This window comes from Falco biarmicus, chromosome 9, assembly GCF_023638135.1.
Source record: "Falco biarmicus isolate bFalBia1 chromosome 9, bFalBia1.pri, whole genome shotgun sequence".
NCBI lineage: Eukaryota > Metazoa > Chordata > Aves > Falconiformes > Falconidae > Falco > Falco biarmicus.
Genome location: NC_079296.1, coordinates 43,153,467 through 43,167,791, shown reverse-complemented (window position 1 = coordinate 43,167,791; position 14,325 = coordinate 43,153,467). Strand labels below are relative to the sequence as shown.

At 39.1% G+C, this 14,325-nt stretch overlaps 1 protein-coding gene across 4 annotated transcripts in view; it reads right to left on the bottom strand.

The window, feature by feature from the left end:
• BMPR1A (bone morphogenetic protein receptor type 1A) overlaps positions 1–14,325 on the bottom strand; it is an 84,402-nt gene that overhangs the window by 54,232 nt on the left and 15,845 nt on the right. Inside the window, exon 2 of one of the 4 annotated variants that reach the window (XM_056350740.1) lies at positions 5,206–5,368. The exons of the other annotated variants lie outside the window; for them this stretch is intronic. The gene's annotated coding sequence lies outside the window, so the exon portion shown is untranslated. The remainder of the gene's footprint in view (positions 1–5,205; positions 5,369–14,325) is intronic. 4 annotated transcript variants of the gene reach the window in all.

The window sequence follows — 14,325 nt, the reverse complement described above, 5'->3', positions numbered from 1 at the left end:
AGGTAGTACTCTTCCCTGATACAGTAAGACAAATTTATTATTCAGTCAGCTATTATTTCCACCCCCTGAAAACAGAAGTAGTCTTTTTGTTTGCGTAGAAGAAGTTACACATTACAAAAAATATTTACAACAACTCAAAATAAAGATATAATTATGGTATCTTGTACCAGTATGGAAGTCTTGTACTAGGGAATTATTCCTGTATACCTGGTCCCTGAAATTACTTCAAACATTGTTATTTAAAAAAAAAATAAATTAGAAATATTAGAAGAAAAATCCAATGTAATAAAAACAAACCAGATACTGCTAAAGTACCCATTTACTCATTAGTATCTTAAAAAATACGACCATAAAAATTTTCCATCATTACCACCTGCATTATGATACAGAACTCAGTTTGCAAGTCTGAACTCAGGCCACCACAGCCTCAACTTCTGCTTCAGCTGAGGTGAACAGGTTAGAGTAAGGCAATGCTGCATCATATGGGAAGTAACACACACAGGTCATTCAATTTAGAAACTAAGCTGCTCAAAAGTCCTCAGCCATTTTGGCTTTAAACCTAACAATTATACATCCAGAACACTGGAATGTTATACTGCTTTAGTTCTTTGGCCACCAGATCATGGGCCCTTTCAACTCAACCTAAGATGTCTAACGAAAAATTAGTGAAAAAAATTCTACATACAGAAAAGGCCTGAAGGGCACAGACACACACAGGGCAGGGAAATTCAGCACCAAGTTCTTTGACATGATGTATTGTTACCTACATATCCATTCTGGCCTCCTATATTTACTACCAATTTATATATTAAAAGTAATGGTAAAGAATTCCAGTTCATCTCATCTCTAATTCTCTGCTACAAATGCACAGGGCTGCTGGTGCCCTTATGAAGGACCTGAAAGAAACTAAGCCTTTTTTTTTTTTTTTAATTATTATTTTAAATTGTGGCATATACTGGTGGCACACCACTCACAGAGAACAATACGCATGTCTACTGGTTAACGGCCCAGGAACAGGTCCATTTTATATAGCAAAACCCACCTTCTCAGAACAAACACTGTAAAAGATGGGCTGTATCCTGGAAAAAAAAGACTTTAAAAAGAATGGCTAAATTAACTGCATAGTTTCTTTAGCCAGGAAGAAGTTTTTGTAAGCAAAGCTCTACAGGCACCAGAGGTGTGCTAACCACCAGAGCTAAAACACACCGTTGTCATCTGCTTAAGCCTGCTAAAAATTCCGACACACTTGGTATTCTGCACATGACTTTAAACACTCTGGCAGTGCTGATGTACACTAACAAACTTAACTGACAGGCACCTTCCTTCAGACACATTTTAATATACTAATATAGAAGTTAAAGCATCACCCTAGAAATTGTGGATGAACAGGGTGATTCAAGATAGACTTGATGAATACAAGTGATTATTCTCTGCTGTACTTGCTGAAGACATGTTACTTAACAGAGATGAGCACAAGGCTCATGAAGGAAGGGGCAAAAGGGAGAAAACAGAAATAAATTAGTTTTTAGCCAATTAAGCATACTTGGGGGAGAAGACTCCTGAAATATGACCATACATTTTAATACAAGCTTTATAGCAAAATACACTCAAAACGAGAAGTCATTTTGTTCTTGGAAGGTACAGAAAGTAGGTTAGACTTCACATTAGAATAACATATAAGCTTTTCCAACAACACTGAGATACACCACCAGGGAAATACGTACATTTGTGATAGATGTATTGTTCAATATTTTTTTTTGTAAATTTCATGTTTATTTTAGTTCTGGAAAGCTTGCCCTGCTGCAAGAAACTTAAGATACTTGACATGTTCACTTTAATGTAACTTCTAACAAAAAAAAGGAAAAAAACCAAAACCCTGACACTAGCAGCTTTTTCTATTTAGTGAAGGCACAAGAGCCAGCAGCTGACATTTGAATCTCATCTTAATTCAAACAGGAAATACACTTTAAAGAGTTATCAATTACAGACTGATTCACCCATGACTCACTGGATTCTCCATTGCGAGAAGACTCCTAAAGGCATACTAGACATACTACAGTAAAATGCATTTATAGCACACTGGGGTAGGCACTTATGTGGGTTTCCTTCTGCCCTCAAGTCCACGAACTGAGAACAGTCTCAAATAGAATTCTTTAAACCTGAAAATGACACACACATCTGCTCAGACTAACCAAGCAGAGCTCCTCACTTCGGGACCACTTTGGATTTAGTGGAGACAGAGATCCATTGCACAGAGCACGGACCATCACAGGAAGATCTTTTATCTTTCCAGCGCTGTCCCATTTGCTGTTAATTAATAATATTTAAACTTTTAAAAAAAAAACCAAAACTTTGAAAAAAATGGAAGTACAGCTATTTCAGATGTATACACTATCACAGCCTGTAGCATTTATGAAAAAGCTAAAACAACTCTTACAGATACACTTTACAATATTAATTATCCTAAGTAATTGCTGCACCATTATTATTTTCTGGGATATTCTAAGGAAAGGAAAACAGCATCCTTGCAAGTTCCCTTATGTATTTCATTTCCTACCCAAGTAAGAGGAGAATACAATTCTTATTTTAACTAAGAAAAAATGCAAAAACGAGTTCAAATATACAGGTAACCTCTGTCCCTCTCTACACTGAGAATCATCTGTAACCTATTAAACTGTCAAGCAAGGACCAGGGTTAAGCGAAATAAAAGAACCAGCAAAGTGTTTAACATTGGTAGTTTCTCTATAGGCTATGCTAAACCTCTATATGAACCTTAGCTGATTTAACACTTTAGATGCATGACATTTTATAAAATCATACATGCAAAAGTGCAGGTAAATATTTTACTTACTATCCTTAGTTTACAGAGCAGCTATCTCTTCCTCCTAAGCAACTATAGAAATATAAAATAGCAATCAATACTGTGAAATTTAGGGGAAGGCAACAGAGACTTTCATGTAAGGCTGTCAGATTATTTTATCTCACGTTTCTGTGTTCCAACCTTCTGTAACACTGAACACAGGCTATACATAGCACTACTCAAAGATTCAGCAAGAAAAGGGCCTAACTGCAGATGAGCACCTCTGGGGCTCTAAAGTAATTCAGCCTCATGAAGGTGTATGCTCAAGTGACAAACTTGCATGGGACTTACAAACCTCACCAACAGGAGCATTCCTTGGAAAGCTTTCATACTTTAAATAGATAACAACAATGCAACCGAAGCATCAGTCTTCAGATAGGCCTTTTCAGCATACCATCATCCCCACCAAACCAGAAAGCCATTGAATTTCCTTACTCCTTGCAGAAACAGATTTCAGCCCTCTAACAACTTACTGGAAATTCAGCAATCCCGTTTGACAAGAATGCCAGACACTTCTAAGTGCTGATAGATTTCAACACTGGATAGTTTCCAAGAGTATTCATTGAAAATAGAAAAGAATCCCAGTTCAGGGTAGCAGCTTCCTTATTCAGGTGAAGAAAGGTGAAAGGCTGTCCAGAAGCAAATCGAAAGTAAACAGATGAAAGTCAGTTTTTCCTGAAGTGTTGTATAAAGCATTGATTATTTACATTTTGCCTCTGTGTTCTTTTTACAGCAAGGCATATCAGTTAAAGCTCCCATATGTATACCATATAATTAGAGAAGATTATAAAAGGAAGATACATATACACACTATCATGACCACTTTTGCCTGTTCAAATCTGAAAAGCAATTGCTGGAACAAACAACTGCAGGAAAAATGTACAGGTTACAGGTTTACAAAGTAAAAAATTACATGTCTTACAAAGCCAAGAAGGAACAAATTCAACATTCCAATGTTTTTAAATGTGAAAGAACTTATATACGTACCCTTCCTTATAAACCACTGAACATTAGGAAGGATGAAACAACCTTCCACATTTTTATAAGTAGCTTTGAAAATGACAAAAATTGACACAGAATTACGTCGCAATGCAGCAGCAGGCTCCATTTATAGGAGTGCCTTTCACATTGCCCCATGGAAGTACAGAGCCTTTCTAACTATCAGCCCTGACAATTCAACCCAGGTTCAAAACCCGGTTACTTTTCTTGCGATTGTATTAACAGTGGAACACTGTGCAAAAGAAAGTATGTACCCCAGATATGTTCCTGCATTTACTTCAAGTGATTTATTGAAGTATACATGACTGCAAGTCAGGAAACAGCTTTCAAGCACATGAGGAAAATTAGAAAGTCTGACCTGGTTCTGTTGGCTCTAGAAGAGTCACAAGATAAAACAATAAAAGTTACTAAAGTGAGCAGAAATAAATGAGCAGGTTTAAACCGAAGTTCTGCTGAATAGAAGCAGTACTCTTGCACATTCCTTCTCATATTAGTATGTTCTCAAAACTAAAATAGAACAAATATTTGAGTATATTTAAACAGAACCACACAACAGTTCCATAACAAGCTTACAGCTCTTTATATTTAAAAAGAAAACAGAACTTGAAAGATCTAAGCAATGCAACTAAATCTTGATCAAAGCAGCATGCAATCATATTCTGGCAGTCACTAAAGCAGATGCCTGCTATTAGTATAACATAAGCATCTCCATAATGCAACTCGTCCTTATTAAGAAAGAAAAAGAATATCTGGGGTAAGAACAAAAAAAAAAAAAAAAAAAAAAAGTTTGATGTTACAGGAAACCCAGGAAAGGGTGATCTCAAGATGCTGTAATCTATTTCACTTGTGCATATATGTCTGGAAGTCAGGTGAGACCCAGAAACTCTCAAGTTCTTTAAGATACAGGATGCTTATCTCTAATAAACCAGAATGGTACATGATAATCCAGTGATCTGATTAAATGAGCTTTAGACTGTCAAACCACCAAAATCCCATGTAGATCAGATTACATGATCTTGGCCTTTCCTAAACCAGGGAAGGGAGTGGGGAACGTAAAGAGAAAACAATGATGACGTGGGATACAGACATGCGTGACCCAAACCAAAACCTCCTAATAATATCCTTGAACAAGACTGGTAGCTTTTGCCAAGACTTGCAAAGGTGTAAAATGGTCTCAGGCTGTTACCTGAGTGAACTTGGGAAGGAGAACGGGCCATCCCCCAATTCCTATTCTTTAAGATACACTTAAAAAGCTTAAAAGATTCAAACATTCACCAATTCTTCTGATGAATAAAGAGCTTTCTGGCCTTTCCTTGTCTACATGCTCACTTAGGGGTAAGGTTTACCTCTTTGTCAACAGAAGCTAACGCGTTGCAGTTTGTATGATGATGATGTCAGTTCTTCCATGCACAGACCAGCAGAATGGTTTGAGGGAGGTGGGCTCTTCTTGGCTGGTTGTGGTGGGTGTTTCCTCTTGTTAAATAAGCTGAGACCTCCTCGTAGTTCCTCCTTGTTAAAAGTAGCAAGATATTTGTAAGTTATCTCAAGAGGAACATTCTTAGATACTGAAAAATAGCAGCAGTTCAGGTACATAACTCTTATCGCACTACTTGTAACTTGATCCTAGACTTGACGTATTGAAAAGCAGCTTCAGAACACTATTACCTGCCTCCGGGGGGTTGGGGGGTAAGACACCTGATAATTTGAAAACTGCATGATCAAGATGCTCTTAAAGATACAGAATATGTTATGCCAAATCCAGGAAAAACAGTGGTAGGATGATGAAGCAAGATACCCATCTGTGCCGAGCTGATAGATGAGACTTTCAAAGGTGTATCAATAGGATAAAGAACAACAAAATTTCACCCTCCATCACCTTCAAAGGTTGTAACAAAGAAAAGTTATCAGCAATCTGTATAGGAAGGTGTCTTAACTAAATAACTGAAAATATTTATACTTTGAAGGGGATGAAAATGAGGGAGACTTGTTTAGGATAATGAAAAAGAGGTAAAGATGTGGAGAGAAAGCACCTTTGTTTTAACTACTGTTCCTCTGCAGACAGAAGTTAAAATACTCCAGAATTCAACCTAGCCATACAAGAAGGGAAGTACTTGGCCCAAACCTCCTCAGCCCTGCCATGCTGCTTTAGGTGTACCGGCTCCATACAGCACCATCTGAAAAGGCAAACTGTCTACTGTACATGAAGTAATGACAAACAACTTTTCCATTATTGCACAGTAATAGTACATTATTTTCCTACAGGTCTTTCAGCACCTAGATTATTTTTTAAAATTATTTTTAGACTTTTACAATTCTTCCACTCTTTAGTCAACTGCTCCTTCTCTCATGTGGTTGTGAATATTAGACATTTTCACAGCTTAACCTCTAACTTTGGATCTTAAAGTTAGATGTATTTTGATGAGCTACAAGGGCTTCTTTTTGCTTGAAAGCGTGACAGGATACAACACTGAATGCTTTAGACTGTTCTGATGTTATGTTTCACGCTAGTAATTGTGTAAAATGCCCATTATGCAGCACCACCAGGATACACAGCTACCACCGAACAGCAGATAAAGAGCTTTCCAAGCCACTGTCAGCAACAGTGAAATTAAAATAGTTTACAGAAGATCTAGGAACTACTGAAATAACGAATTCTGCTACTGCAGTACTAAGGAACATCGCCCAACAATTATACTGGGAAGTTGCCTATAATCTGGTCTTATCTTTATTACATTTATTTTAGTGTCTTTTATTTTATCCTCCTTAAAAGGGCTTCCTCTGATGCTATTCAGTTTAAGTGCTACTAAGAAATAATCAAAAAAGCCTCTTTTTGTATGAGAAAATTTTCAAATACAGCTGTTACAAACAGTGTATCAGGGGAGGAACAATTTTCACTTCTTTCATTTGCTAATCCTTTGCGAGAGCATCTCTACTTTCTGACAGCAATGACACTTAAATTGATCATTCAAATTAAAGTGATACACACACACACACAAAAAGAAAAACAAAAGACAAGGAAGAAAGTCCAAAATTCCAAGGAAATGGACAGGTTTTGAAAGCCCAAGTTAACCCAAGAGGAAAATATAACAAAAAAACACCCAAAAAACCCAAACCCCACCTAATGAAAACCAGTTGTATTTGCCTGACATTTTCAAGTTTTCTTTGATAAAACTACAGTCATATTTCAGAAAGCTTTCCAGTTCACAGACCTATTCTATTTCTTGTTGATGCTGCAATAAATTTCAATTAAAAAATGTTAACAAAAAAGGAAAACATCAAATGCACATATTTAAATAAAAGCCAAGAAAGATACTAAATGCTTATACTTCTAATGAAGTTTGGGTGAAAAAAAACAGGCTATAGAAAAGATGTAACAGTTGCACAATTGCTATCAATGTAAAATGAAAGATGGAGACAAACTTTTTAGTTGGGACTAAAAAAAAGCTAATGCTTTTAAACTAAAAGAGGGTAAATTCAGACTAGACAAAAAGAAGAAATTTTTTATGACAAAGGTTGTGAAACACTGGAACAGGTTGCTCAGGGAGGTGGTAGATTCCCCATCCCTGGCAACATTCAAGGTCAGGCTGGACAGGTCTCTGAGCAACCTGATCTATTTGAAGATGTCCCTGACCACTGCAGGGAGGGGTTGGACTAGATAAGCTTTAAATGTCCCTTCCAACGCAAACTATTCTATGAATATTCCGTTTTCAGGCTTAACTCATATGCACCATGTTACAGGTAACCATGACCTGCAAACTAACATTGATCCTTTGAAGTTATCTTTATACATTTATATATGTGCAGTATAGAAATTGTCATTTTCAAACAGGCAAAACTGAAAGAAACAGTAACAAGACAACAGGCTAGGAGATCTTACTTAAAGCCAGTACACGGTTGATATCTGGAAAATATACAAAGGACAGGTGAAAGAGATTCTGGACTTTACTAAACTAGAGAAAATTCCCCAAATGCTAGTCTGCCTTAAGGTTCCTGTCCTCCGAGTTCCAAAGTGGTTTCCTTAACAATTTGATTTAAAAATTTAAAATAAAAAGGATACTGTGGAGTTGAGTGATAACATTCACATTGGGTGATAACACAGCCAGGAAAAATCCAACTGGAAAAAGAATATAATGATTTACTTGTGCAAGACTTGCAGATAGCCAGAACACCAATTCAAAACCTGCCAGATTTTATTACATACTATTACAGAAATGATACCATTGTCCTCTATTGAGTTTGAAAACCTGATGTGCATAAACTCCTGCTGAAAAAAACCCCACCCTGCTGTCAGTTTTCGATTATATCTGTATAAAAATAATTGCTTACAGGCCAGCAGTTCAACCTATAGCCATTTCATATCCTACCTCACAAAAGGAAGGAAGAAACTACTTTTAGCTCTCTTCAAAGTAAACTCCCTCCTTTTAAGTCCTACAATAGGATTTAAATATTTGCAGAAAAATCACGGGACTCACAAGAAGTATGGTAAGAGTTACTCCTTTCCTGGCAAATTGTTTCTCATGTTTGTGAGCCACTGCCAAATCTAACACTGACAGAAGAAACACTTCGGAACTTCAACATTTTTTAAAGCCTTTCCATTGTTTCAAATATGCTCATAGAAACAAACAATACTGAACATCCATAGTATTATGTTATCTTTCCCAGGTCAGAAACACCCATCGTTTTAAAAAATGTAACTGCTGTAGCACAAGACTATGTACAATTACTTTTGCTAATACAAATGCTAAAATTTAAAATAAAATGGAAGCTCAAATCTATTCAGACAACCAAGTGGTCAGACCCGGGAAGGGGGGGGTGGGGGACGGGACACGAGACAGGACAATGACAAACAAACCAACCAAACCCTAGGCATCCACCCAATAGCTCCCACTGACAAAATATTCAGATTGAGATTTTAAGATAGCCTGTAGCACTAAACCATTTGGCAGCTCTCCTGCCTCAGTTCTCTGTATAAAGACAGACTTAAATCACGGAATAGAACACTACCACAAATGGGGGATAAACAGAAAAAATAAGTCTACATAGTGTGCCATGCCCCAACCTAGACCTTTAGAAAACTGTAACTCAGGCCATCTGAAATAATCAAACTATAGTTAAAAGTAACTAATCATAGTATTAAAAAAATAAAAATAAAAATCTGTGAAGTTTCCTTCTAAAGAAAGATCTACCAGAAAAGCCCACAAATATGACCCTAATGAAAAGGGCCATCACTGAGCGCCACACCTGTTTGCCGAGTTCTTTCCTCAGCTGTAAAACAAAAGATGGTGGTACACTTGCAAACTATACATGAAGTTCCGTTTTCATTTTAACCCAGATACACAATACAAATGAACTTTAACTACTGCAACCAGATAAACTAACATGGCTGGTGTTGAACAAGGTCAAGCAATTTTTGCTCCTGTCCTCCATTCACCAACTCAGTCAAGCAGAATGATGCCAATTAAAAAGGACCAACCAAGCAACCTATTAGACTGGGTTAGAAATCAGATGAGAGACAAACTGTCTGAGCTCTGGAGAAAGACAAGGTGACCAATCCACATGAATTGGTAACCCCACACAACCAAGTTGCTGTCAGATAGAACCATCAACTCACAGAGGTTGGAAAAGACCTCCAGAAGTTGCTTAGTCTAACCTTCTGCCCAATACAAAGCCCAATTCAAAGTCAGGTTAAGTTGCTCAAGGTTTTGTCCACATCCAAGAATGGCAGTTCTGCAGCTTCTCAGCAACATGCCCCAGTACCTCATCATTCTAATTATTTTTTTTTTTAATCCAGTAAAAAATTACCTTGCTGTAACTTGTAACCACTAATTTATCATCCTTTCAACATGCACTCCCGGGAAGACTCTAGCTCCACCTTCTCTAAAACACCCACTGGGTAGCTGAAGACAACAAACAGACCATTCCTCAGCTTTCTGCGGGCTGAATGCGCACACACCTGGCCCTCAGCAGCCCCTGTTGCCCACCCCGCCACCGCATGAGCCTTCTTGTACAAGGGTAACCAGACCGGGAAGACTGAACCTGCAGCCTGCCGGCTTTGATTTCTGTTCTAATTCAGCTGAACAGTGAGCCAAACCCAAAAGTTTTAGTCTTGATCCCACTGTTCTCCCCCCATTTGCAGACCAGAGCTAGTACCCCAATGCAGACAAAGGATGAGGTTCCTCAAATAACTGATGTGATGGTTTTGGTGTTGGGGTTTTTTGTTTGTTTTGGCTTTGTTTGTTGCTCTGGATTTCTGTCAGATCAGGACAATGAAAATGACTTAACCTGGTCACCACAACTGCTGCATGGAGTATAACTGAAGGAGGGAAAGGGCAGAACCACCCATTATTTCACTGCCCTATCAGACAGGTGAACAAATAACGAGTTTTACAGTGAAAGCAACACTAGAAACATACAGCATATCCTCCATTCGCAACGTTGTTACCTCAAATACCATGTTATTTTACTGCCAAAATAATTTTGTTGCTTGCCACGGCAGATTAAGGGAAGTGTTTTTATGAAGATCTATGCAAACATTTTGCAAGGTAAGCATGCGTGGGCAGAAGCAACGTAATTCAGATGTGTTCGCTGCTAACTTACAGCATGACTGCCACAGCTATGCTCTGTTTCAGCTAATGCAGAAGTTGGGTGTTGGCAACACAATTTTAGCCAGAGCTCTTCGTCTATTATTCTACCCTGGATCTCAGCACAGGGGCTCCACCATCACAGTTTGACTGCTTGAAGTTTCTAAACTGGCACAAGTACTTAACTAAAATGCATTATATGTGCGTTTATGGTCCTCACACTTCTGGGTATACGCACTGAGATTTCAGTTTGAATATGATGAAACTATCTGAACTGTACTGAAACCCATTATAGATGTACACATTGGAACAGAAACAAAAAGGTGTTTTGTTGTGGTGCTTTTTTTATATGTATTAGTTTTTATTTATTATTTATTATTTATATAATTTATATATTATTTATATGTATTAGAATTTATATATTCTCAGCACCAGCTGCATCTGTGACATATCATGCTTTTTGGTTATAAAAAACGTATTTTTTTAACCAACACTAGACACTTTTTGAAATACCGCATGCATGACAGTAAGTTGAAAAAACACCAAGAATTTGGCTAATAGGGTACATGAGGTGATCAAATAATTTATTTTTACTGTATATGGTCTTACTAAGAAAATGAAATACAGTGGAGATAGTGTCCATTTTCATTTTTGCTCTTAAGGTCAAATTTTATTGACTTTAGAGTAAACTCAATCTTTCCAAAAAGTTCATGTTCAGATTTTTAACTTGGAGTGGACAGAAACTAGCCAAAATTAGATTTCTCATGTTCAGGCTGAGGAGAAGAATTCTCCAACCTGCACCAAAGACACTTCTGCTGGGGGAGGTAAAAGACAAAAGACTCCTGCAGTGAAACAGAAAGAATCAGTTTGATTCCTTTGGTTTGGGGGGAGCTCAGGAATGAAGCAGCAGCAACTCTCAGGAAGAATGTTCATCAGAACAAGATACTCTCCGTGAGTGCTTCATTCTAACTAAAACAACTACAGAATTTTGACATAAGACTCCCCATTTCAGTGGGTGATTGCTTTTATTTGTGGGAGGAGGGAAGGGAATAAAAGGAATTCCTTTGACAAGAGAGCTGCATTGCTAACCAAAACCAGGATCATTTTACCTCCTTTGCTACAAAGAGGTTACATGCCATGAAGAAAAAATCCCATGATCTAAAAGCTTCACATTATTTTATAAATAATACAACTCCAACCAGCTGCTAGAGAAGATATTTTTGCAGTTGATTTGATTCATCCATTTCACAGCACTTGATATACAGCATTCGTTATTTAGGCTCCAACAAATGTGGCATCTCATGCCCTTGCTCAGCCTTTTCACAAACAAAGCTGTACTTCCTAGCTCTTGAAGGAAATCTAGAGTCATTACCTCTCTCATTTTTGTGGTATCATAGAGAAAGTAGAGGAAAAAAGAAGTCAATACTTATGGACACCCGACTGACACTATATGATGTACAACCCGAAGGGGTGTGGGGGTGGGGGGGGGGTGGGCAGTGGGGGTAGAGAACAACAGACCGAAACCCACAATGCAACATGGTCATAGTCTCAAATTGAGATTTCCTCCTTAGTTTCTTCTACCTGAAAATATTTACGCAGCCTCAGAGAAGTACACAGACACATGTTGATGACCCTATAGGAAGAGCAGATAAAAACTGACGTTGCTGTATCTTTGCACTGTAACAACTGCAATAAATATTCCACAGAGCATTCTGTTCCAAAATGAACTCCAAACTTTATACAAACACAGTTCTGTTACAAAAAGCCTTAATGATAGTCTCCTGCAGGTTTGTTGTTTGGGTTTTGGGGGGTTTTTTTAATGGTGCAAGCTTTAAAGTGTGGACCAACTACTGCTCTGCCAAGGAGCGCCTAAGTACTGCTGCAGTGCAAACATTAAATGGAAATTATACGATCTTTAAAACATGTCACTTCAAATTGCTATTTTGTATCCATGGGAAGAGATGGGAAAACAATTAAAATACATAAACCTGCATCTCCGTGAAAAAAAGTAAATATTTACCTGGAATTTACATAACACTGTAAACATAGGCAGCAAGTTGGAAAATGAGGAGGCAATATATGCATCAGATAATCAGCCTTCTCCTTCTCGACGAAATATTTTATGCACAATAATCCGTTTCCAGAAAGTCCTTATAAGCACTGTTACAGCTAAGCAAAATTAACCAGAGCCAAAAGGATTTCTGATACCTAAAAATACTTCAAACCCAAGTTCTTTCCTACGTTGTCATGCCTACCCGGAGCCAACCCAAAACCCGAGATCCTGGACAACGACAGGCACCCGACGAGGCGGTGCCCTCCCCACATCTGGCGCGCCTGCAGCGGGAGGCGCAGGGCGCTCGCCGCGCTCCCGCTCCCCCTGCGCGGCCCCTTTACCGGGCGCCCCCCCCGGGGCGGGCAGGGCGGGGGCGGGGCCAGCGGCGCTGGAATGCGGAGCCGGTAACCCGATCCCCGCCCGCCCCCGCCCGCCCCGCAGCGCTCGGAGGCACTGCGCCGCTTAAAATGGCACCTCGGCGCTGCCCGGAGCCGGGAACAGAGCCGCTCGCCGCCTCTCCTGAACGAGGAAAGAAAACCGGTTTTTGCTCAGTATTCCCCGCGCCCCTGGAGCTGCCGGCTGCCGCCGAGGGGCCCTGCGCTCCCCCTGCGCCCGGCCCGCCGCCGGCCCACGGAACCCGGCCCCGCCGGCAGCCGCGGCCCAGCTCCGCCCCGAGGGTCTGGCGTCTGGCGTGTTCGGCTCGTCTCTACCCGGCTCAGAATTCACCCGACTTTCACCGACCTCAGAAACGAGCAGATCTTACTCAGAAGCAAGGAATTAGTAAGAATAGCTCCTTCTCATGTCAAAAGCCTTGCATCTCAGAACCAAAGCATTCACGTATATCAAATCAGACAGAATTTCATTCAGAAGGCCAGCCACTTCATAAACCCAAACGACAGGGACAACTTCGTTATGAATTCACGTGATTTTTCAGGCTATACCCGTGCAGCTGATTCAGGACACAACGACGCTACAATGTCTAAGTTTTCTGGTCAATTACACACACACACACAGAGAAATAACAATAAGCACTACAGTTACCCCACAGAACACACCAGCTGACCTTACAGAAACACAAACCATCTCTGTCTATTTTCCTTAAAAGATGATATTTCTGTAGCATGAAAAAAAAAAAAAAGGCTGTTGCAATATGGAATAAGTATTTTGCTGTGAACAAAATAGCCAAGAATTTTACTATTCTGAATAAACTGAAATTACTAAAATACAATTATCCTACTAGATAACAAAGACTTGAAAAAAACAAGTTATCAATTATTCTAGTGATAGCACAGTGTAAGAAAAGAGAAAGAACAACTCTGAAAACATTTTTCCAGCACTAGTAATTCTATTCATTAAGCATACTACCAAATGTTATTCTACCAGAACAAAAAAACCACAACAAAAAAAACCCCAACAACAAAACCCCACCAAACCCTAAACTACCAAAAACCCCCAAACACACAACACCCACCCCCACCCCACCAAAAAAAAAAAAAAAAAACCAAAAAAACACACAACCAAAAAAACCCAACCAAACCAAAAAACAAACAACCCAAAAAAAGAGCCCTCAAGGTATCTCAAGAGGGTGCCAAGTCTTTAGGGCATCAGGGTGGCAACAAGGAGCTCCCCCTGACATTCTCTTGTATCATTTCCATAGGAGGTAGTTTAAACTCTTTGTTGGCTTAACTAAATATGACACCACAAAGCACTCATAAGGGTGGCAATTCTTCTACAACTCTACCAGTAAGAGACCTTTGGCCAGTGTACACTGCATCTGTAGAATCACTCTTGTCCCTGTAAAAAACAGCAACAAAGGCTGCCAGAAACTTTCA